This window comes from Cupressus sempervirens, chromosome 4 (genome assembly GCF_028749045.1).
Source record: "Cupressus sempervirens isolate cs-2001-9-10 chromosome 4, ASM2874904v1, whole genome shotgun sequence".
NCBI classification, from domain to species: Eukaryota; Viridiplantae; Streptophyta; class Pinopsida; order Cupressales; family Cupressaceae; genus Cupressus; species Cupressus sempervirens.
Genome location: NC_143121.1, coordinates 94,958,797 through 94,970,966, shown reverse-complemented (window position 1 = coordinate 94,970,966; position 12,170 = coordinate 94,958,797).

Sequence of the window (12,170 nt, the reverse complement as noted above, 5' to 3'; positions counted from 1 at the left end):
CTATATACACCAAGTATCTCTAAACAATGGATACCTATTCTATGAATAACAAAACCGATATCTCAAAAAAATAACCCATCACATGTCAAGGTCCGTAAACAATTCCCCATACAACTAGCATGTACTCGAACAATTCATAGATCACAGGGACTTACACTTGATGGAATTGCATTTGATCCATCAGGAGTTAATACTCATGGTTTAGTATACACAGCGCTATCTCGTGTTCGAGATATAAACTCACTATTCCTACTAAATCCACTAACGAAATTTTTTTTCAATGTCAACGATAAAATAACAACTGAAATGCTTCGATTAACAACAGATGCAAAATGGAGATTAACACATACAAATTTTGATAATGATATAAATAAAACAATACAAATTATATCATTAAATACAAGAAGTCTTCCATCACATATTGATCATATTGCAAATGACTACGATTTATTGCATTCAGACATAATATGTTTACAAGAAACACATACATTTCAGATACCATATCATGAAAACTTAAAAATGTTTCAATCTATTTGTATGCATCATAGTCATGGACTTGTCACAGTAGTAAAGAACAATATCATCATTAAGAGTTCTAGAGAAATTACTACAAACAATGTTGAAATATTAGAAACAAATTTGGTTATCGATACTTTTCAACTAACAATAATTAACTTGTATTCGCCACCACACACAAAAATAAGCTCAATCATTGATAGCATTGGACAAACATTGTCACATACTATATTCAACAATAATATACTAATTCTTGGTGATTTCAATATCGATATGAAAAATAATAATACAAACACAATTACACTACAAACATTTCTAAACAAGAAAAATATATATTTCTTGCTTAATGAAACTAACCAATTTCAAACATCACTTATTGACCATACTTGGTCAACTATTAACAAAACCAATTACAAAATCTCAATGATAGAAGCATATTGGAGTGATCATGATGCTATCTCTCTACTACTTCAATATTCACAACTACAAAAGAAAATAAAATGTAAGAAACAACAATGTCTTGCTCCTAATTATTGTCTTTCTTTTCTTCAATAAATACTCTTCTAACATTTTTCCTTCTTCATGTCTGACAGAAATGAAGGGCAACAAAAGATTAGAAGCAAACAACAATATCATTCAACCAGGACAAAAAAAAGTGTAAGCTTATTTTTAATCTCTTACAAAATTATGTATGATTAAACATTTTTAGTTTCTTGTGAAAATAACAAATGTAAACTTTCATACATTTCAGCACCAAAATGGATATTCATAATGCAATATCAATTGAAGAATTGAATGCACACAGAGCTGGTAATGTTTTTGAGGGTGACATTATAGTGGCATACAAAACAAACCTTGATAAAACAAGAAACACAATTGAAGTCCTCCGTGCAGATTTAACAGATAAAAAAGGAGAGATGACTATAACCCTCAACGTGACAGGAATATTTGTTCAAAAGTATGAACAAATAATTTCTCTTGGCTCAAGTGTTAAAATAACAAACTTTCAAATTGCTTCAAAAATAGGATATGACCATGGTGACTGTGAAATCATTTTGCAACTTACTGGAGAAAGCACTATTGAACCCATATCTAAAATTTGCCCACAATTTTTCTTTATAACTAGTGCAACAATAAAACTTCTCTTACTATCTACAGAAAAATATGCAGTGGGCACAATTGGTGCAATTGTAGTGGCAGCAAAGAGGACTACCCTTCACTATATCCTGGACATAAAAGATGGAGAAACAGAACATGATTCTGCATAGGTAAATAATAAGTACCACATTCAAAAAAATATAGCCAATTACTTTTTTTAAAACTATTATTTACATTATATTCATTCCTAACAAATAATATTCTTCAATTATAACAGATATATATTCATCCCAATCTTTTCCAAAATTATATTTCCATTGAGGAACGCATCCGAATAAAAGATTATCCCATGATACTATTTAAAAATATTGTAAAAAAAAATGATGGAAAGGACTTGGCATTTCACACTTCAAAGTCAACTTTTATTGGACCCCTTACAAATAAAGAAACCATAGATCACCTGCATTCATTACTACATTCAACCAAATAGGTATGTATGAATCATGTATTTTTCTTAACATCTATTCTACTTTTTCAAACAAATTATATTCTAAATCTCACATAACTTTTGTGCGAAGAAATTTTTACTGCAATTTCTAACTTACATTAATTGGATTGTTTCACATTTTATTTGTAGGTCTATGGAGCTTTAAGAGCAGCAAACCCATTCTCAATACCTTTTCAACCAACATGTGCAAAATGCAATTGTACAACATTTACTTTTGGAGCAATCCAAGATGATGTTGTTTACTGTCACAAATGTAATGAACATACTCAGTACACATATATCAATTCACTCAAATGTATTTTAACAAATGAGAACAAAAAAAGTGTAGAATGCACTCTCCGAAATGATATGTTCAAGCGTTTGCTTCCCGAGCTTGACAATATTAGTTATGCTGATTACATCAAACAAAAAGCAAAGATGGTCTTCATTGTTCATGGGCTCCATGTTCAAGGTATTTACACATTAGATCACAACAATGTGATAATTGATCTTGATGAAGATGATACACTACTCTTGGATTCTCCATCCCAGGTAAACAAGTTAAATAGTACTTATTACTTACAATTTGAATTTATCTAAATATCATATTTATTCATCTCTAATGTAACAAAATTACTTTCTTGTGCAGGCAAATCAAGAAATATTGCAAATTACTGAAAAATAATTTAAACTTACAATCTTATGATTCTTGCTTCCTACTATTTAAAAGACAACTTATATTACTCTATTTACATTGGGTTTTGGGTCCCTGTAAAACCAACTAACATTACAATATTACTCTAATTGGGTTTTTGGTCCCTGTAAAACCAAATATACATTACAGTCTTATTTGCATTGGGGTTTTGGTCCCTGTAAAACCATTTTAAAATTGCATTAAAACAATATGCTATATCTTCCTCTAATTTCTCTTATATCAAGAGATTGTTTACAAATAAATTTAATGTTATTTTTTCCCTATTTTATTACACATTGTTCTACTTTTCACTATCCATGCTAGTCACTAAAACGGCAAGTACACGCCACTACGTGGCACTTGTTTCAATACAAATCAAATTTGTTTTGCCTTGAATTCAAAATTTAATAGTGTGTAATCATATGAAATTTATTGGATAAACTTAGAACAACATTCATAGCAGTGGGAGAAAGTAGTCCATTAACAACCTGCACCAGGATTCCTTATGATGAAAAAATTGCAACATCTATGATCAACAAGTGACATTACTCTAAGAGCTCAAAATACTAGAAACTACTATGGACAAAAGATAGATGAAGAAAAATTGAGAATCCAAATCCTTAAATTTTTCCTTACAATTTATACCTATCATTAAGGCACATCTCTCAAAAGTTGATAATTCTAAGCAAAACTACAATCAAATAGGAAAGCAACAATTTAAAATGAAAAACCATTGCAATCAAATAGAAAGACAATAATTTCAAATGAAAACTTACACTCGCTAGTGAACTAAGAATGATGCAACCTAAAAGAAAGGGGATTAGTGCTCTACAAGGGCTTTTGGCCTTCTTTAGCATAAAGAAAAAGAGCTTCCCTAATCACATCCATTATTATTTCTTCTAATGAGATGAATATACAAAGAGGCCCAATGCTTTGCATAATAATCAAGCATTGGTTTTAATGGAGAAATATAAATATTTTTGGTTAGATGTGGAGGAATCTCTAGATAAGAGCAACAATTTCTATGAACTTATATGAAACTAACAATTTTTATGTCTTTGTTCACATAAATTACATGTAACTAACTCTTATAAATTAGAAAGTTTCTATGAAAAGATTAAAGATTCTTTTTAGAAATTTCTTAAAATTTATGTGTCAAAAAATAAATAAATATACTATAATAAATATTTAAAAATATATAATAATTATAAATATAATATTCTTTACATTAAAAAATATAAATTAAAAAAATCATTAAAAATAACTATAATTTGGCATGTTAATTTAGCAAAAAAAATCCTAGTTTACGAAAGCTTAGGAAAATTTTGAAAAAAATCACAAATACGTTTCTTATGTCACCATGTGTAAATTTCATATTTCACACGTATAATATCATAATAGTTTGTATATATAGCTAGAAATGTGGTGCTAAAATTGTTAATTTTTTATATTCAAGAAATTATTTCAATAAGACTCAAACTTTCATAACTAATCACATAATCAATAAATAATTTTTCACAATTTAATAACTTAAAAAATGTGCATGTAAATTGTTAAAAAAATAGTAAGTTTTGAAGATAGAAAGAATTATTTAGTTTTAATTCATAGAGATTTGTTGGAAAAAATATATTTAATAACCAGTTAAGAGTAATGAGTCAAAAGTGATACAATAGTACACCAACAAGTACTAATAAGATTTATGTTTTTTATATTAAAGCAGTAAAAAAAGCAACGGCTCTAGTCCTTAAGAACAAAATAATGGGCAACCCATTCAGAGAAAATTATCATCAACTAAATGACTAGCACATTCACAACTTTGTCCCTTAATATCAAAAACTTGTCCCCCTAGAACTTGCACAATGAGATCAAGTTCTTCTTTAACATAATAATAATCATATTACTAGCCACTAAAGCATTGTCTGTCTAATAACAATAATATAAATATATGATCAAAACTACTTAAAAAGTTTTTAAAGTCCAATAAGGCCATAGATCAATCCAAAATTTCACTAGCTAGAACATCCCAATAGAACCAAAGCATAGTAAAGAAAACACAAAACAACAAAAACCTATTTTTTGGTTTTTCCTTCTCCTTCCTCGCTAGCAAGATCTTTTCCCAATCATCAGCTAGGAAATCATAAAGCTTCTTAGAGTCATGTATACCAAGACCTTCATCCACATTCTCTTGCTTGAGCAGTTGCAACGTAATAGCTGTTGCATGTGTCACCTTCATCAGAAATCTTGTTAGGGTCTTGAAGCACTCATCCATATGAATAAATTGGACCTTAAGTGCTTCAATATCATTTGTGGTATTCTTTAAGGTACCTTCCAATTCCTGGTAACTTGCATCACATTGGAGTTAGGTAAAACCTAAGCTTGCAACACATTGGAGTTAAGTAAAATGTTATCTTTTTCAGTTTTCCCAATCTTTGCTAAGGAGGTAGTAGTCATCAAGGAGGTGTTATTGGTGTTTTGAGTGATAGATTTGGTAGAGGAGATGAAATCAATGGTGTTTATTGTGAAACTAGTAGACACATGGGTAGAGTCATGACTAACCTCTATCTTCTTTTTATCCTCTTGCACCACCAAGTCTGAGGTCTCCTCTTTCATACCATCATCTTCTTCCTCTTGCTCGACAAGTTTATTCCTAACCTCCTTCCTTCTTTGCTTCTTTTTCTCACTAGCCCTTGACCCTGACTCCTTCTCACCAGTCTCTAGCTCTCTACTAGCCATATGTTTCCACCTCGCATGACTCTTGGCCAGTCTACCCAACCTCCTGTAGTCTCCATCATTATCTTATTCAAAACCAACCAGCTCAACCTCAATATTGTGTTCAATTTTAGGCTTTTAAACTAATTTGGGCTCTATTTGAATTGTGTTTTTTTGTTTTTTTGATTTTCTAGAGGGTATGGAGGATGGGGATGGCTGAGGAGTAGGGGTTGCAAAACATCCACCACCAACAATCTTCAATGGACTTTACAGGCCTAATAAATCCTACAAAGTAATATAACGGGGTGGACAGAGGGCAATATGAACTTGCTATAAAGAAGGAGAATGAGCCCTTGGTGGAGAATAGTGAACTTGTTTCCCTTCTTCTTTCTATCCCTCACTTCCATCACCATAGCCTCCAGGTCATGAAGAAGAAGAAAATAGATAGAAATCTCATCATGATGCCTAAAATGGGTTAGTAAAGGAAAGTGATAAAAATAACACACACCAAATCTACCTTCCATTGTGAGATATTTCATAGTTACAAGACATACCTTGTCTCAAGGTTCCAAAAGATCCTCATGACTAAATCCACCCCTATAATTAGCTAGCTCTTCATCCATCTTGAAAAACCTTTTACGACCTATCTTGTCAGAGATTTTGGTGACTTTCTACCATTTTCTACTCTCCATAGAAAAACTAGTGGCCTTCACTATGATTTCCTTATTCATCTAGAAAGTGATGTCATTAATGGTGACTCTCTTGTCAGTCCAAGAATTAAAAAATTGTGAGGAGCGGTTATCATCATGTCTTGCCACAACCTCCATGAATGGAACAAGACCCCCTTCCTTCAACGCCGTCTAGGTACAAGGTTTTCTCGCATAGTTCTCAATTTTGGATGGTTCAATCCTCACCACCCATCTCCATCTCTTATTCAAAATCCTCCAACAACTCCAGATTGAAATTATTAATTAAAGCCTTACTCCAAAAAAAAAGCCTTAGATAAATATCACTTGCATATCACCCACAAATCCAATAATTGCATATATAGAAGTGTTTTAAGTTGCTATAATTATTACTCAAAATGGTGAAGAGACATGTCTCTATAGCCTTTCTTTCATTCAATTATAAATTTTACACACCTCCAAAACATGAGCTCACTAATCCAAGCCAAAATCTTAGTGTGAAGGTAATACATATTTTGATTCAATTTCCTTTTGGACAAATTTCTTGTAATAATTTATGTAACCCTTATGGAAAAATGACTTCATAAAATAAACAACGAGTCACTTTTGAATTATTCTTTCATTTTGTATCCCACTTAAAAAGAAGCACCACCTTTAGGAACTGATAAGGTACCTTTGTCGAAAAGGTGACCATCATTCTTTGTGTATATGAGTTTGTCCTCTTTCAATGAGGGATTAGATGTATGCAAGTAAACACATTATTTGCCTTTGACAACTAATTCCTTGGACTTGTAGCCCCAGAGTAGCCAATACATCCACAGTAGAGGTCCCTTCTCTGTAAATGTGTTATGTGGTCTACCTTTCCATAATAATACCAGAAATAGACCAACATGGCTCCATATTTCCTATAAATATTTCCACATAATCTTTGAGTTTCCTTCAATATAAAGGTATTTATGTTCAAGATTGGTAGCAACTCTTAGGCCCCAGTATAGTGTCATAGCCTCTACAACATTGTTAGATGTGTTAACAAACTTTCTCGAATAAGTCATCAGATGATAGCTTGTTGAGTTTCTAACCACTCCTTGCCTAGTAGCACATCCACATCTCACAACACATCAAAATTTGATTTTAACATAGATCAGGTGAGTCATTCCCATTTAGTATTAAATGTCTTATGGTAGACTTGGAGTTTTCATAAATTTTAAAAGCTTCTAGAAGATTCCTATTTAAAGCCACCTTTTGATTGCCCATAGATAGGGGTTAGGGGGAGTCCTCCACTTATTGCCATCTAAGTTTTCCTTTAAAAGTTTACAAATGATAGTATCCACTACTTTAATCAAACAGTCCTCCTCTCTACAAATCAAATTATTTTGTTCCTTCCATAACCCCCAACAAATGTGGGGACAAATCCTTTGTCATAGTAATCTAATTAGAGGATGGTTAAAGAGACTCTCCCAGATGAGGATTATTTGTTGTAAGTCATTCAAAAAAAATCATGCCATAGAAAAGTTTTGAAGGACCATAGATTAGATATCTCTAGCAAAGGAGAAAAGAAGAAAAATGTGAAAATATCTTCCTCCTCAACCTTGCAAAGATATCACATGTTAGGAATCTGAAAGCCCAAACATTCCTCCAGAATTAGGGGGCTAGGTCATTTTTGAAGAGGAGGGTGTACCTCAATTTAATAGTAAATTTCTTAGACACAATTCTATCCCAAATAATTTTATCCTCCTCTGAGAACTGCATAATTTTGTTAGTCTCAAGGATGTTAAGAGGTTCCATAACAACTGGTTCAATTTTACATGGTATCCTGCCTTTCGATATCTTCTTCCACTTTCTATCCCTAGTGATATCATCCCTAAATTTCTTCCCATAATTTAGTTTAAGTAAGTCCTTGAGTTGAATAAATTTACTCATAAATAATGGTTTCCCTCCAAGTCAATTATCTTCCTAGAATCTCACTCTATTCCTTCTCCCAACCAACCATGTGAGACCCTTTTAGAGAATGTTTTTATTTTTTTATCAAATTATTGTAAATTTTAGAACCAGAAGGCCAATCATTTAATATCAGGCAATACACAAAGGGGGTGTTTAAGATATTTTTCCTTCATAATATCTCCCCATCCAATTTGATTCATAGCTAGGCATAGGCCAATTTTAGTTATTAAATATTTTTTCAAGTCAAAGATCTTTCTAACTATCAAGCTACCTTTCTCCTTGGGCTTTCACAACGTGTCCCAATTCACCAAGCTTATTATGTTGCATTCTTCATTTCTGGTCTAGAGAAAATTTCCTTGGATTTTTTCAAGGTTCTTAGTTATTCCATGAGAAATTTTAAATAGAGAGAGAAAGTACACAGTATCCCCTTGAAGGAAGCTACCAACAGTTGGAGATTACCTACACTACTTAAAACCTTTCCCTTCCATCCTACAAGTTATTTATGCATTCTTTCTAGAATAGTATTCCAAAATTGATTAGAAACTTCCTTCATCATGAATGAGAGACCAAGGTAAGTATCTAGAAGACTAAAAAATAGACAAACCTAATAGCAGTAATTTGCCTTTGCAAATCTGGATCCATATTAAAGAAATACATCTTGCTTTTACAATAGTTAATTTATTTCCTAGAGGTGGAAGCGTAGTCATCCAATAACTTACAATAGATCCTTGTCTCAACCACTAGGGAACACCCAAAGAAGAATGTGTCATACAAAAATTCTCAGATAACCTTTGAGGGTAAGGAGGTGGCCACTTTAATCCCTTTGATAACCCTGAATTGGCCAAGCTTGAGAAGGATCGATAATAAGATATATGTTAAATTAGTAGTTGGGAATAGTTTTTGAAGGTGAAAGCTAAAGGTGCATAGGGGAAGAGGTAGATATATATTAGATTTTTGGGGGACAACTGTTGAATTTTATCTCCCAAATTTTTGGATTTGTTTGAGTTTATCAAGTATTTATGATGATTTTAAATTCTAGAAAGGAGAAATGATTAATGACAGGATAAAAAGTTATTGGTTTATTTTATATTTAATTTGGACATTAAGTTTAGCTTTAGGTTATATTTTCATGCATAAAGAAGTAGAAAAATTGGGGAGACAAGATGAAGTGGAAGTGGTTGTGGTGTGAAGAGAGATGAAGAGAAATAATTGAAGGAATAGAATAAGTATTTGGGTATCTATACATGTAAGAATGTGAAGATGTAATGTAGATTTTTTGTTTTAGAGTTTTGAAACATTAGTAAGATGATTAAGCATGTTTCAGCTACAATAGTATTAGGATGCTTACCTCCTACAAAGGCATGATGCTTCACGCTTATGAGTGTCCCTGAGATGCAATGAGTGCTAAGTGTTATACTCATTCTCTTAAGAAATGGGTGATAATAAGCCAAAGTGTGGAAACACTTCCAAATGCTAAATCTAATAGGAGAGGTGATGTTGAAAAGCTCTTACAAAGCCTTGAATTATTGCAAACTAGATAAACACAAAAGAAATAAGATTTGAGAAAATAAAATCACAACATCAAATATACATGAGTAAACCCTTTTGAAAAAAAAACCACCCTCCAAAATCCAAACTCAATTGTATTATCAGCAACAACAACATCTACAATACTATCCTTGAGTGAATACTGATCAAGAGATAATATAGCAATGGAAAATTCTAGAGAATATTTGGCACATAAAAGATCCTTAGAGGATATCTAACCTAACCACACAAAATGCACTAAGTAGCTATGTATTTATAGAGCTCAACACAAGTGAAAGAGGCCATGGTTTCCAAAACCATCTTGAATACCAAAGAGGAATGTAGTGTCAACATGCTAAACCAATGATACATTGAACATAGGAACTTCCACTGCAATAAATTGTAACTCAACCAGAATAGTCATCATTCCATATACAACACCTACCTCACACTACTTGTCAAAAATGGACTCTGTCATAGATATAAATTTCCAAACATTAACTCTCCATGACTCTTCCACCAAACTAGAATACATCAATTAAAAATAGCAACTTTTGACACCAACTTCTTAACTTTAGGACTTGTAAAGTGGGTTAAAATAAATAAATTAATAAAATATTGTGTTTAGACTCAAAGGTTATGACACCTTTATCCCAACAATGGGTTATTTTGAATGACTAGTCATGAAACATGGGGCATTGAGTTTGAGTCAAAAAACTAGACAATTGAATCTTGAAATCAATATCATAGTTTGACTTCCTATGGAAAATACCTCTTGATTTTTACTAATTGATAAGGTAAAAGGGTTCTATAATGAATGGTTCATAAGACACAATTTTTTTTTGAAGGTTTCAAAAATAGGGTAGCAAGGTGGGTTTAACCATCGAGGAGACTTCATGGTTAAGTACATTTGAGTTAGAGCAATATTGGAAAGGTCTAGTGCTTCACCCCAATGAGCATCATCAATATGCAATGACTACTAAATGGTCCATTCATTCTCATAAGTGATGAGTTATTGTAAATAATTGCTCATGAAACAAGAGTTAATGAGTTTCACTAAAAAAACGTCATGGTTGATTGCGGATAGCAATATCACAATTTGACTTCTTGTGAAAAATACCTTCCACCAGTCATTTTTTGAGTAATTTTAAGAGCTCGTTCTTTCTATAGATCATTTAATTGAAAAATAATTTCTAATTGTTAAACACTAAACCATGTAATTTGTTTTAAATTATTTTATATTAAAAATTTACATTGATAAATACTCTAGAATTATAGTCAAAGGGATTGTGTGCAATTATTTAAGATGTATTATTTGGGTGGATTAGCAAGAAATTAAATAAAGCATATGTATGTGTGTGTGCCAATTACTGTCCAAAAATAAAACATTAAATAGAAGGTAAATGAAAATAAAGTTAAGATTGATTAAATTATAACTTTTTTTACTAATTTTACAATGCACTTTTTTTGATAGTTAATATCTAATAATATATAATTTATCAAATATATCTACAATATAATTTTAACTACATCATACTTTACAATACAATTTTAAAATATTATTGAATGCAATCTTGTTAAACTATTATATTAAAATATTGTCTCTCATAATAGTTTGTATATATTTATTAAAATATGCATCCAACAATTAAACATAAAATGAAATATAAACTCATATCAATACTAATAAATAGAACACAAAAGCATTCAAATATAACATAGACAATATAAACCATATTTATAGGGATGGACCCACATTGTGATGATGAGCCATAAGCCTTGTTAAAAAAGGGGCAACCCAAGTTTCACCCCTATCCATCCTCAACAAAGTACATGCACAAGTTTCAAAAACAAATTTCTTGAAAAATTATAATTATATTCAATTTTAATAATAAAATTTAGAATATTTGATAAACATATAGATAATTTAAATGAATAAAATATGGTTTACATTATTACTTTAGGAAAATTAAAATATAATAAGTTTATTAATGATTTTTTTTTATTAAGTACAATATAAAAGTACATATTTACACAAAAAAGGTTTGGAGATATGAGATTGCCCCATGAAGGTGCTAGAGAGTAAAGTCCACCAAGATAACTGAGGGGAGGGGGGAGGTGAATCAATTATCTAATTAAAACAACTCTTACTAACCTTATTAATTCTGAAACATATAATTAGCATGTGTAACAACCACAAGAAGATAACTATACATAATAACACCATATTTGTCAACTAGGGAAACCCTTGATCAAAGGGAAAACCTCAATGGGGATGGTACCCACAAAATGATGTACTAATATATAAGTTCCATGTAAGAGGATGGACCCTGTTAGGAGTCAATGAATTACATTAAGTATATATGTGTCCCTTTTAGGAGACTCTAAATCTTTGTGAGGAGATTTCAACCTTATTAGGAGTTGTGCTAACCCTGTTAGGAGTTGTGGAAGGCATAAGGAACCACTATCCAAATAGCTTTAGGGGAAAGACCACTAAAATCACTGTCCAACT